Source organism: Primulina eburnea, chromosome 2 (genome assembly GCF_022965805.1).
Source record: "Primulina eburnea isolate SZY01 chromosome 2, ASM2296580v1, whole genome shotgun sequence".
NCBI lineage: Eukaryota > Viridiplantae > Streptophyta > Magnoliopsida > Lamiales > Gesneriaceae > Primulina > Primulina eburnea.
In genome coordinates this window covers 22,206,066-22,217,872 of record NC_133102.1, presented here as the reverse complement: position 1 = coordinate 22,217,872, position 11,807 = coordinate 22,206,066, and the positions used below count along the sequence as shown (strand labels likewise).

At 38.9% G+C, this 11,807-nt stretch overlaps 1 non-coding gene across 1 annotated transcript; it reads left to right on the top strand.

Moving 5' to 3' along the window:
• The first annotated feature begins 9,383 nt into the window (after positions 1 to 9,383).
• Positions 9,384 to 9,490, top strand: LOC140824891 (small nucleolar RNA R71). Its single transcript, XR_012116508.1, has one exon. It is a non-coding gene; the product is annotated as a small nucleolar RNA R71 (small nucleolar RNA).
• Positions 9,491 to 11,807: the final 2,317 nt, after the last annotated feature.

The window sequence follows — 11,807 nt, the reverse complement described above, 5'->3', positions numbered from 1 at the left end:
TGACATGTAAGGCATTTCTTTACGAAATCTGCAACATCTCGTTTCATGCCTTTCCACCAAAAGTTTTGTTTTAAGTCTTGGTACATTTTGGCTCCTCCGGGATGGTTGCTGAATCGAGATCTATGAGCTTCTTCCAAAACTTCCTCTTTTAATGAGACGGGTACACAAATTCGTTTACGATAGCAAAATTATACCATGAGGGTTGGTGGTGTGAAATCAGAATCTTGCCCTCCTTTGGTCTCTTTCAGCTTAATTACATCGGGATCAATATCCTGACTTTGCTTGATTGACTTTGCCGTGATTCTGGAGTTGAATTCTGGTTTCGACTCTTAGTCCTGCCTAGCATGACCACGTGAAAGTATGTGTAACAAGTTTTTTGACTTGACTTGGTTAGTTTCTCTTCCTTCAAGATGGGCTATAATAGCTCTACTCAAAGCATCTGCCACCACGTTGGCCTTCCCCGGATGGTATATTATAGAGCAATCATAATCTTCTAGGAATTCCATCCACCGACGTTGCCTCATATTTAACTCCTTTTGAGTAAATAAATACTTCAAACTCTTGTGGTCAGTATAGATGTCAAAGGTCGCACCGTATAAATAATGCCGCCATTTTCTAGGGCAAATACTATTGCACCCCAAATCATGAGTCGGATAGTTATTCTCATGAATCTTTAACTTCCTTGAAGCATAGGCGACGACCTTCCCTTTTTGCATCAATACACAGCCCAATCCTTCTTTGGAGGCATCAGTGTAAACCGTGAACCCTTCTGTTCCTTCTGGTAGGGTTAAGACTGGGGCGCTAGTAAGCATATTTTTTAGTACCTGAAAGCTTTCTTCACACCTTTGGTTCCATTGGAACATATTATCTTTGCGAGTAAGTTGGGTTAGTGGAGCTGAAATCTTTGCAAAGTCTTGGATGAATCTTCGATAATATCCTGCTAGGCCAAGAAAGCTTCGAACTTCAGTTACATTGCATGGTTGCTTCCACTGCATTATTGCATCTATCTTAGTAGGATCTACTTCAAGACCATTCCCGGAAATTATGTGACCATTCCCGGAAATTATGTGGCCCAAGAATGTCACCTTATCCAACCAAAACTCACATTTGCTGAGCTTAGCATACAATTGATTTTCCTTTAGTGTTTGGAGAACTGTCCTAAGATGATGCGCATGCTCTTCCTTGCTTTTGGAGTAAACAAGGATGTCGTCAATGAAAATGACTACGAATTTATCTAAATAGGGTTGGAAGACTCGGTGCATCAAATCCATGAAAGCAGCTGGCGCATTTGTCAATCCGAACGGCATCACTAAAAATTCGTAGTGACCATACCGAGTGTTAAAAGCAGTCTTGGGTATATCCTCTTTTCGGATCCGCAGTTGATAGTATCCTTGCCTTAGGTCCAACTTCGAATAAACTTTGGATCCTTGAAGAGCATCGAATAGTTCGTCAATACGTGGTAGTGGATACTTGTTCTTTACATTGACATTATTTAGATCTCGATAATCGATGCATAGTCTTAAGGTGCCATCTTTCTTTTTCACAAATAACACCGGGGCTCCCCAAGGTGATGTGCTGGGTCGTATGTATTTTGTGTCAACAAGCTCTTGTAATTGGATCTTCAATTCTTTTAATTCTGCAGGTGCCATTCGGTATGGGGTCTTGGACTTGGGCATAGCTCCGGGTGATAGCTCGATGGAGAACTCAACCTCTCTTTGCGGGGGCAAGGAATTTATTTCTTCCGGAAAAACTTCGGGAAAGTTGTGAACAACAGAGATTTCAGATACCTTAAGTTGATCATGTGGCTTGTTGATCAAATATGCTAGAAATCCTTTCCCTCCTTTTTTAATTATAGTCTGGACTTCTTTGGCAGATATTGATGTTATGGGGAAAGACTCCTCCTTGTGGTTTCCAAATTTTCTGTTTCCCAAATTTGAGAGTTTTACCTTTTTGGAGTAACAATCTAATTGTGCCTGGTGTCTAAACAACCAATCCATCCCTAATATGACATCATAACCTTGAATAGGGAGCTCAATTAAATCGGCCATATATGTTTCCCCATCAATTTCTAGAGGACAGTCTTGGTAAAGAACTTCACTAAGTAACTTATCTCCCATTGGTGAACTAACTTCCAGGATATATGGTAGCTTTACAGATGGTGTCTCTAGATGGTGAACAAAACTGCTAGAAACAAAGGAGTGTGTCGCTCCAGGATCAAATAAAACTTTTCCAGTTTTTGAAAGAAGAAGAATTGTACCTTCAACTACAGCAGTGGGATCGATATCGTCTTCATTTCCTGTGAGGGCAAAAACTCTGGCTGGAATCTTCCGCTTTTGAGCAGTTGGAGCTGGTAAAGGCCGAGATTTTTGTTGACATTCTTGAATACGGTGTTGATCGCTTCCACAAACCAAGCATTTCCCATTCTTTCTCCAGCATTTGTCTTCGTTGTGATTAGCTAACCCACAGTATCCACATCTTTGCTTGTTAGTTCCTCCTTGAAAATTTTGTTTTGATGGTCCTTCTTTCTTGCCTTGCTGAATCTCGTTTCCATATCTCCTCTTCTTTTGGTTATTTTCAGGGAAATTGGGGTTACGCGATCTTTTTTCTTCTTCTTCTCTCTTAAGGAGTGTTTTGATTTCCGATTCCACTCGTAGAGCCTGGTTGACTGCGATATTATAATCGGTTACTTCAGAGGATAGCGTTGACCAACGGATCTCTAATTTTAACCCTTCAACGAACTTTCTCGTCTTCCTTGGCTCGCCTTCCATGAATTGAGGGGCATAGTGGATTAAGCGGTGAAACTCAGCCTCGTACTGAGCTACTGTCATAGATCCTTGAACCAGGTCCATAAACTCCCTTTCTCGAGCGTTTCGTACAACTTGGGTAATATATTTTCCTTCGAATTCTTTTGTGAAGTTCTCCCATGTTCTGGGGGTATTGTTTCGGTTCCACTGATGATCTGTGACTCTCCACCAATTGTATGCAGCATCCTCGAATTGGTAGGTAGATAGATTTATTTTTTGTTCATCAGAGAAGTTATGAACGGAAAATATCTTTTTGATCTTGGTCAGCCAAGACTCAGCTTGGGTTGCATCTGGGGTCCCTTGGAACCTTGGAGGATTATATCGAAGGAAACGTTCAAAGGTCCGATCGCCCGTATCCTGGTTCCTTGGTGGATTCTGGCAATACTGAAAGAATTGTTGCATCATTTCGAGTATATGGTGAGGATTAGGTTCTTCTTGTGGTATGCGCTCCTCTCTACGCTGATGATTTTGCTCTTCTTGGCTCCTTGCTTGGTTGCTTCCATTCGAAGATGCCATGAAGTTGCTATAGTAGGAATTTTCTTTCATAAATAAGAATTTGTGCCATAACAGTTTAAGCTAATCAATAACACATACCATGATATAAATATCATACCACAAAAGCAGTCATCATATATAGAGAAAATCGATAACTACTAAAGAGTTTACCATCCATTCAGAAAAGCTATCACGTCAAGTAATTTTCTAGACCTACCGATATGAGATATCATTAATTGATAAAAACAAAAGGTGATGAATTTTTTTTTTCCCTCATGAAAACAATACAACTAATAATCAAAGTCTAGGACAACTCCTCCGTGGTAACAGTCGACTCGGCGACGGATGCAACCTCATCATCTGATATCTCGATGATAACCTCATCAGCAATATCTCCAAGCAAAGGTAAAGGGTCCTCTCCCCAAAATGGTCCTAGCTGCACTATCAATGGCGGCTCCTCAGGAAACTCCTCCGGGTCAGACTCGTACTCGGGGTCTGTAAGCCACCCATCCTCCTCTAAAGCTGGTTGTACTGGGGGTAACTCGGGCTCCTGAAGTGGAAGAACTGGTGGATCAGAAAGAGTAACAACTGGTGGGTCAGCAAATGGAATGACTGGTGGATCAACTGGTGGGTCAGCAAATGGAATGGCTGGTGGATCAACTGGTGGGGCGACTGGTGGATCAACAGCTAGGTGCTCGGTAGGAATGTTGCTAGGTCCTGCTCCATCTCGAAGGCTGGTAATACTTGCTAACACTGGCTCTAACCCATAAATAGCATATTCGAACATAGTACGAACCTGAGTAAGAATATAGTCAAAATGAATCTCAAAGTAATACTCTGCTCTCTGCAGGGCTCTCACCTCTCGATCAACAAACCCATGTAACTCAGACAGGCTCAAGATCATCCTATCTCTCTCATACACCGCTCGACCTATTTCACCCCTATAGGGTGGAATCTGTCTCATCAGTGCATCCTCCAAGGGAGTGGGATAATACTCCGTAATCCCCGTAGCATCAATGTGCCATCTATAAATAGCTAACTGGTTCCTCATGTCTTGATTCTCTCGAGTTAAACGATAAATCTCCTCTTCAAAAAAGACTCGATCAGTCGCCCTAGCGGCCCTCACTCTATCACGATCCTCAGCAATCTGAAGAGTAACATGGTCGGGATAATACGATAAACCTCGATCTCCAGGTGTGAACGTCAATGACAGGGAATCTGTACGGACATAAATAGTGTTTAAATGATCTCCTTGGCTACTGGTAGAGTCGGACATCCTGTGATAAATTAATAAATTTATGGAAACAATAATTAGTGATGAGCATATATTAAAAGAATTATAATTAATTTTTTATTTATTATTATTATTTTTTTAAACATTTCAAGGTAACCTATCCTAGCCTGATGCGGCTCTGATACCACCTCTGTGGCACCCTATCTTGAAACTAGACCTCAAGGAATGCCACACTCCCTAATAATACCTCATAAGAGATTTATGTCACTTTAGAAGTATCACAGGCAGTAATAAGAACTATCAAAGAACTTTATTAGCGGAAGCGAAACGTACAAGTACTAGTAAATTACGATAAAGTTTTACATGTACAAACAACATAGACGGTAAGAGTGACAATGACATAAACATTTCAAACAAACTGACTCATAGACTAAATGACTTATTATGCTTTCCAGCAATTTATTCCAGACAACAACTGGCGGATCATACATCGATATTTCTCTCTTTATCCAAATCCTGGTTACCTGGCTCTGGAAATACAATAGATAAAGAAAAATAGAGAGGTTAAGTCTTTAAGGACTTAGTGAGAATTAAATAAAGGTAAATATGATACTCAAATTTGAAAGAATGATACAATAGACAAAAGAATCAACATTCGGTTATATGAGTACACCAAAATAATGGTAGTAAAGAATAACGAGCCAAGTGAACTAATATACCCGGACCAAAGTCACGTTGTTCAATGGACTCAATCTCCAGACCAAAGTCCGTTGTCCAAGGCTCTGTTTTGGTCAATCACCTTATCATTCAGTCATTCATTCACTTATTCGATGATTAACCAAAACCTCATTCAGTAGAAGCTTGATAAGAATCACATCTAGTATGAATGATATTACACTGAGAATGAAGCATTCACTCATTTCAGAAAGGTAGTACCGTCATGAATAAGGAGTCAGTAAGATAAAAAAAAGGACATTTAGAATGGGACATATTTCATATGCATCAACGCGATTCAAAGATACAAAATTTATGCATATGCGTAAGAAATCAATAATCCGTAGTGAATATCGTTAAAGAATATAAATCATATCATAATTTCCAGGCCAAATGCCAAAGGCTATATAGGAAGAACGATAAAGAATTTCCTCACCTTGAGACTTACTATAGATGAGAGGGAGAGTTCCAAGTTCAAGTCAATCCTATTGACCAATGTGATTATCATTAGTATAGTAAACACTTTTGGATATAGATTATCCCTAAATAATAAAGAATATAACTTTATAAAATTTATTTATTGACTAAAAGTTCATAAAAATTATTTGATTTATTTATTTAATTATTTTCTAATAGTCAAAACTATCTTTAAAATTTACAATAATTAATATTTGACTCTAAAAATTAAAATATTTCCTATAACAACTCTAAATATAATAATAACTGAAAAATTAAAAATAGGCAATATTTGAAATTATTTTATCATTAATCGATATATATAACATTTAATATATAACTCACAAAAATCATAATAATTAACTTGTGAGTCGAAAAATTATAAAACTTCATAGCTACTTCTAATGATATATTTTTCAAGTATTGAAAGCTATGAACATTTATACAAAGGTTTATATGATCATATAGATAGTATATCATATCCAAAAATCATAGTATTTCTCTTTAAAAATTCACAGTAAATGCAATACTCATCCAAAAATTACGAAACTTGTACAGTAGCCTAGAATCATACAGATCATGCTTCGAAAAATATAATTTTCATTTTTCAACTGCGCGTGGGGTACACGCGCCGGTTCCGGCGGCGCGTGGCCGTCTTCCGACCACCACGCGCGGCCACCCTTTTTCCAGAAGACGTAAAATTTGATTTCCTACAACTCTTATGTCATAAGTTTTCTGAAATTCTTAGCCGAAACGTGCCAGAAAAGGAAAAACTAGTAAAACTCACACCCCGACTTCGGTTGCCGGAAAACACTATTTCCGAGGCCGATTCCGGGAAACCAAAGACATGAATGAGAAGTATGACATGCAATGAACAACTTTCGTATTTAAACTAAGGTGAAATATGGTCAAGAAATGTACGAAATATGGGAGCGAAAACAGTACCTGAAAAACGAGTTTTCTTGCACTATTCCCTTCCCGGAGAGTAGCGATTTATGAATTTTAACGAAAAATCGGTTGATGATTTTTCGACACCTCCTTTTGTGAAATGTTTCTGGGTATTGTGAGAGTGTTGTGGAATTTTTATAGAATATTTGGAAGGGTTTTGGGTATATAAAGATATTTTTGGCCCATTTTCTCTACTTTTTGAGCTATAAACTCTCACCACTCCACCCTATACTAGACCCACTCCTTAAACTCGAAAATTCAGGCTGAGAACTCTTGAAATTCTTGAAGTGAAGGGTTCATTTTATAGGCATTGATCAAGCCTTATCTCCAATCTATGATGAACAAATCTTGATTACCGGTTGGGCAAGAAGGGAGGTGGTGTGTTGGTTAAGCAACTATGATGATGGTATGTATGTATGTATGCATGTGTGAATGTATATAAATAATATATTAGTTATTCATTTTATTTTATTATATATATAAATATTTAATTATATAATAATTAATAAATTTTAGTAATAAAATATAATATATCATATACCATTTAAGTTATGGGGTGCTACAATAATAACAGTAATCCCACCCTTTTTAGGCACACATTGTACAGGACTTACCCACGCACTATCAGAGATAGGATAGATAATACCTGCATCCAGAAGTTTGATTGTTTCAGCTTTTACTACCTCTTGCATATTTGGATTGAGTCTCCTTTGTGGTTGTGCTAGAGGTGAGTATTTATCTTCCATGAGAATTTTGTGCATGCAGATCGAAGAACTTATCCCTTTTATGTCTGAAACCTTCCAAGCGAATGCTCCTTTATGCTCCTTAAGGACTCCCAAGAGCTTACTCTCCATATAATCTGTCAAAGAAGAGGAAATAATAACAGGAAATTTATTATCTTCTCCTAAATATACGTACTTGAGATGTGGAGGTAGTGGTTTGAGCTCCAAAGTAGGTGGCTCCTCTAGGCTTGACTTTTGAGGCATTAAATCTTTTCTGTCTCTCAATTCCTCTAGTCTAAGCCTCACTTGCTTTGTCCAAGGTGGAATGGCATTCAAGTGAGCTACCATCTCCATCTCTTCCTCGTCTAGCTCGTCCTCCTGCTTTTCAGTAGTGAGAGTGACCTCTAATGGTTCCTTCAATCCGTCCTGCACAAAATCACAAATGAGAGAATCTAAGACATCAATACGAAAACAACTATCATTGTGCATTGTGTGTTTGAGAGTATTAAAGACATCAAAAATAATTTCTTCTTCTCCAACTCTCAGTCTCAATTTCCCTTCTTCAACATCAATCAGTGCTTTCCCTGTAGCCAGAAACGGTCTCCCTAGAATCAAAGACATCTCTACATCTTCCTCCATGTCAAGTATCACAAAATCTGCAGGAAAAATAAACTTATCCACTTTCACCAAAACATCTTCGATAATCCCACGTGGATATTTGACAGATCTGTCAGCCAGCTGCAACGACATCCTAGTTGGCTTGGGTTCACCTAATCCCAGTCTCCTAAACACAGACAAAGGCATCAGATTAATACTTGCACCAAGATCACATAGAGCTTTATGAAAATTAATGTCACCAATAATGCAAGGTATAGAGAAACTCCCTGGATCTTTTTGCTTAGGAGGCATCTTGTTTTGAACTAAAGCGGAGCAATTTTCAGTCAAATTCACAGTCATGTGATCTTCTAGCCTCCGCTTATTTGCTAAGATATCTTTCAAGAATTTTGCATAACTTGGCATATTCAATAAAGCATCAGCAAAAGGAATGTTAATATGCAATTTTTTAAACATCTCAAGAAATTTACCAAATTGTACATCTAATTTAGCTTTCTTCATTGCTGCAGGAAAAGGTGGGGGGATAACAATTTTATTTTGTGCAATAGGTGTAGGTGTAGAGTTAGAAGACTTACCTCCTCGAGTTTCCACCTCATCCTCACCGTGCTTGGTCTTTTCCTCATTAGACTCGAGTGCTTTCCCACTACGCAATTCCACAGCCTTCACATGTTCTCTTGGGTTAACTTCCGTGTTGCTTGGCAAAGCTCCTTGCTCCCTATTAGCAATCAACTTAGCCAATTGTCCAATTTGATTCTCTAATCCCTTTATGGATGCATCTTGGTTCTGAAATCTCGTCTCGGTTGCAGAAATAAATTTATTCATCATTTGTTCTAAATTGGACTTCTCCTCCCGAGGCGGTTCTGGCTTGAATCCTTGGTGCATCCCATATGGTGGACCTCTTTGTTGCCGATTTTGGTTGTTTTGACCTCCCCATGAAAAGTTTGGGTGATTCCTCCATCCCGGATTATATGTATTCGAATAAGGGTCATTTCTAGGACGGTTCTGGAATCCCACTTGTTTTACCGGTGCTTCCTCAGGCACATAGAATGGATTGCCATCTTGGCAATCCTGCACGTCATGCTCACCACCACACTTGTCACAGAAAATTTCTTGCAGACGCATAGCCGACCCACTCATGCTCATCCCATCAATCTTTTTAGTCAACGCCTCTAACTGTGCTGAAACCACAGACAAATCATTAACTTGATGAACTCCAGCACCTCGTCTCTGCCTATCAGACTGAGGAAGATAGCTACTCGCAGCCATCTCCTCCAATAACTCATACCCTTCCTCAGCCGTTTTCTCAGGTAATTACCACATGCCGCAGCATCTATCATGGTACGGTTAGGAGTAATCAGACCGTAGTAGAAAGTTTGAACAACTAACCCAAGCGGCAGCTCATGGTGTGGACATCTCCTCAACAAGTCCTTGTAGCGCTCCCATGCCTCGTAAAGTGACTCGTTCTCATATTGAGCAAAAGTAGTAATGTCGGCTCTAAGCTTCATAGTCTTCGACGGAGGAAAGTACTTGATCAGGAATGCCTTTGCCATATCCTCCCATGTAGTGATAGACCCTACAGGCAAACAGTTTAACCACGACTTAGCTTTATCTCTCAGTGAAAATGGAAATAAGCGCAAACGAACAGCATCATCAGACACGCCATTAAACTTAAAAGTATCACAAATTTCAAGAAAGTCAGCTATATGAGAATTAGGGTCGTCAAGTGCACTTCCCCCAAATTGAACAGTGTTCTGAATCATCTGGATGATAGCTGGCTTGATCTCAAACTGATTAGCTCGGATGACTGGTCTTACGATGCTTGGACGTGCTCCATCAAGAGACGGCTGTGCATAATCCAACATTGGTATGCGACGTGGTATCTCAACTTGTCTATTGTCACGCTGTTCCTCTCCACGTTCTTGCTCGTGTCTTTCCATCTGTTCTTTGAGTCTTTGTTGTTGTCTTCGACGTCTAGCTGTGCGTTCAATCTCGGGGTCAAAAGGCTCAAGCTTTATCTCGAGTGATCTTCGAATGCAACACAAGACAAATCTGCAACACAATGCGAGTATCAAATATCAATAAAAATCAATAATAATAAAGAATTTAAATGAAAATAAAAAATCGTGAATCAACAGTCCCCGGCAACGGCGCCAAAAACTAGATCGAGCAAAACTTGCACAGTTAATAGTCCCAAAATTTATTTTATAAATGAAAGCTCGATTTAAATATCGCAAGTGCACGATAGTCAAGTTATAATAAACGTAAGTGAATACGAGTATCGATCCACGAGGACTGCGTCACACTCTTTTTATTTTCAGGTAAAATCTCTTTAGCAACGATAAATTGAGTTGATGATTAAACTAATGTAAATTAAACAATTCAAATAATTAAAATGCAAAGAAAGTGTGTTCAAAAGAGCAATGATTAATTTGGATTAAAATCAAATGAGAAACGAATGTGTTGGGAATTTTCAGTTCACCTACCACTCGTGTTTAAATAATTACACTCGACTCTTACTCGTGCATTCGACGGAATTCCCTAGACTAATTAATATACTCTGTCGAGCTATATTAATACTAATCATAAACATGCAGTAATCAAGTATCCTCAATTATTTAAAAGTTCAAGATTGCATTACGTTCTTTGGAGTCCACTAGCTTTCATCCGGGTGAATTATCGCTATCGACACGTATCCAATTCCGTATATCTACTAAAATTGTAAATCCGTGGTCTATACTATTCGATCCTATTGTTAATTATTCTATCGAAATCATTAACAACATGAAATAATCAAAGGAAGTTAGCTAGGCTTCGATTGAAACAAAAAAACAATAGCATAAACAAATCACTAATAAAACCGTCGATAAATAATGTTAAACAACGAGTACGGGGTAGGATCCCCTCAAATCCCAACAAATCTAGAGTTTAGCTACTAAAATTCATAATAAAAACTAACAACAATCTAAGAATTAAAAACTGAATAATGAAAATACTAAAGATGACGACGGATGACGGCCACGACGCGTGGAAATCTCGAGGTCTTCGAAATCTCCTTTGCTCCTTGCCTTTTCTCCAAGAAAATATGATGAAAATAATGATGTCAGACTGAAAAACGGCGCCCCTCTCGTGTATTAGGTCTATGGTGTAGGATAGAGTCCATAAAAAGTGAAACAAATCTTTTCAAATCTCGTGCCTCGCTAGGGCGGTCAAAAGTGTCCGCCCTCGCGAGAGGTTCTCGCAGAAAATTCCTCGGCCATGTCCATGGGTTCGCTGGGGCGGTCACTTTTGACCGCCCTAGCGAGACGCTTGCGCAACATCTCCTCGGCCAGACCAACATGCTCTCTTTTGACCGCCCTAGCGAGTCCTTCTCGATGCTTTGGCAAATATTCTCCCACTTTTTGGTTCAATTCCTACAAAATAACCACCAACTACATGAGATGAGTCATATGCTAAATAATGCTAGAAAAATGCTAAATTAAACTAAAACAAACAAATATGATGCATGAATGCGACTCAAAACCAACACTAAAAACACGTAAAAACGAGTCATATCACTATCATCAATCTCTCATCTAGCTCGAGACCCAGATCCTGCCCCACCTGTCACCATGCACACATACAGACACGACAACAGCCGGATAACTCTGGTGAGAACAAATCTCAGTATAAAACTTGTATGCATGCAATGTAATAATCATGTACAAAAGCATAGCATATATCAAGTAACATGAATTAAAATCTAAACATGTAAAGGAATACAAATCTGTATTCAACATCTAATTCTTGACTCGATTCGTTTCTAATCTAGGGATCCCGGTG